Here is a 2,753-nt window from a genome sequence, read left to right on the forward strand (position 1 = left end):
AAAACAAAAGTGTTGCGTTTATAATTTTGTTCAGTATATATCACAATATTATTTTGGTCAGTAATCATGCAGTAATGAAGTTGTATTCTAATTTACCATTTTCAGAATCAGAATCAGAATAAGCTTTATTGCCAGGTATGTTTACACATACAAGGAATTTGTTTTCGTGACAGAACTGCCTTAGCTTCACGAGCGCGCCGGCTCGCTTCCCCCGTCTGCGCGTCCTGAAGCGCTTGATCAGCGCCGCAGCTCCCCCGACTACAATGTCCAGCAAAACATCAGAATAATCGAAAACCGGTGAAATATCGGGTGGTGTGTACTGCCGAATGTCCAGCAATTCGTCTCTGGTGAAACTGATTGCAGGGATATAACTAAAGACAGGACAAACTAACAAAAACATAAAAACAACTGCGGAGCACGCCACGGAGGCAGCCATCATTGTCGGCGCCATCTCACGGCAATTCTCACGCCATCTCATTTCACTCAGAAACTGGTGGTAAATTTCATAAATAATTACAAAGAAATGGCAAGTAACACTGAATTAAAAGTTAAATTAAGTATTTTTGTACAAAAAAACACTCAAATAATCTTTGGTTTTATTACAATTTTGAAAATAATTTTTTCCTATGTATAATTCAAAGCATGACTTTATATGTAAGTAGGCCTAAATAATGACAGATTTGTTCATTTTTGTGTGAACTATCCTTTCAGACTCCCATTTTGTAATGTCCATGTAAACTAGGCTATGTGAATATTAAAATGTTCAGAAACATACAGTAGTTCTGGGAATAATCTGTACATTTTCCAAAGGAAATTGTCTTGACTGTGTTTTTGAATTTTCACAGAGAACACAAACAGAACAGCTAAACTGGTGCTAAGCAAGACCCAAAAGAGATGGCTCGATGCTTAGAAGTACTGCAGAGATCATTATACAGAACTGGCTATCGTTGATACCTTTGATGACCAGCTGACCTTCAAAGACCACATTGCAAAGACCGCTCGATCTTGCAGGTTTGCATTGCACAACATCAGAAAGATCAGGCCCTTTCTAATGGAGCATGCTGCACAACTTCTTGTCCAGGCCCTTGTCATTTCTAGGCTGGACTACAGCAATGCTCTTCTGGCTGGACTTCCATCAAGCACAATCAAACCTCTACAAATGATTCAGAATGCAGCGGTATGACTGGTCTTCAACGAGCCCAAAAGAGCCCATGTTACACCTCTCTTTATCTCCTTGCACTGGCTACCGGTCGCGGCTCGAATCAAGTTCAAGACATTGATGCTTGCATATAGAACAGCCACAGACAGAGAGGCTCAAAATCACTTTCCAGAACATTCTCGTTCACCATTCCTGGCTGGTGGAATGATCTTCCCACCCCTATCCGGAATGCTGAATCCCTGACAATTTTCAAGCGACAGCTGAAAACTCATCTCTTTCGAAGCTACTTCACTTCATCATCATAAAAAAAATAATAATAATTCTCTCTTTTATTTATTCCTTCTCTTTCTAGTTTGTACTTATTTGAACAATGTCTAGAAACTTGGTATTACAAGCACTTCCTGTATCTGTTTGCCTCTTTAAGAAGAATCGCTTTATGTATCCCCAAATTGTAAGTCGCTTTGGATAAAAGCGTCTGCAAAATAACTAAATGTAAATGTAAATGCAAAGGATTTTTGGAAAGAACAAATTCGGACCATAATACCATCCAGTTAATTCCTATTTACAGGTCTGCCTTTAGGAAGAGTAAACCGGTTTTAAGAACAGTTAATGTGTGATGTGTGGCAACAAAAGAGGAGTTGAGTGGTTGTTTTCTGGCTACAAATTGGGACGTTTTTTATCAATATTCAATATGTTGACAGTATTGCGGAAGTGATTACAGGGTATATTCATTTTTGTGTTGATACTGTGGTCCCAAAAAAGACCATTACAATTCATCCAAATAACAAGGAATATATTACCCCCGAGATTAAGCAATATATTAGGAGGAGAAATCAAGCTTTTAAAAACAATAAAAATAATAAGTTTAGAGAAATTCAAAGGGAACTAAGGAGAAAATTGAGGGAAGCGAGAGAGCAACACAAGCAACACAATAGAGAAGCTATTTCAACTTCAAATACTAAAAAGTTGTGGGATGTTGAGAGAGGAATGATACATTTAAATTCAAATAAGAAAGAAATACAGGTTTTAAATGAATTTGAAAAAGCAAATGAATTTAATAACTTTTATAATCGTTTTGAACTGACTGGTAGTGGTAGTATTGATAAATGTAGATATTTGCTGAGTTCTGTAACATGTGATTCCACAAAGGATAGAATTGTGGTGGACCCAAGTGCTGTTGCGAAAATTTTTAAAAGGCTGCATACCAAAAAGTCCAATGGGCCGGATGGTATTTCAACTCTTTTACTTAAAACTTTTGCTGATGAATTAACTCCAGCCTGGAGTCCATTATTTCAATTATCACTCGACACTGGATTTATTCCTACAATATGGAAAAAAGCAGTCGTTATCCCTGTTCCAAAAAAACATCCAGCAGAGGAAAATAATGACTTTAGACCAGTGGCGTTAACGTCCATAGTGATGAAATCACTTGAACGTATTGTGACGAGTGACTAGATTGTGACGAGAGAAAATGTAGTGTATAAATTAGATCCTTATCAATTTGCGTATAAAGAAAATAGGAGTACAGAAGATGCTTTGAATACTATGACACACTTTATTTTAAAACACCTTGAAAATCCTGCAGCTTATGTTA

At 37.2% G+C, this 2,753-nt stretch overlaps 1 protein-coding gene across 1 annotated transcript in view; it reads left to right on the forward strand.

The window, feature by feature from the left end:
- The window catches only part of LOC107695035 (uncharacterized), a 24,483-nt gene that overhangs the window by 11,672 nt on the left and 10,058 nt on the right, over window positions 1-2,753 (forward strand). The window lies entirely within an intron of this gene.

This window comes from Sinocyclocheilus anshuiensis, unplaced genomic scaffold (assembly GCF_001515605.1).
Source record: "Sinocyclocheilus anshuiensis isolate Anshui unplaced genomic scaffold, SAMN03320099.WGS_v1.1 scaffold554, whole genome shotgun sequence".
NCBI lineage: Eukaryota > Metazoa > Chordata > Actinopteri > Cypriniformes > Cyprinidae > Sinocyclocheilus > Sinocyclocheilus anshuiensis.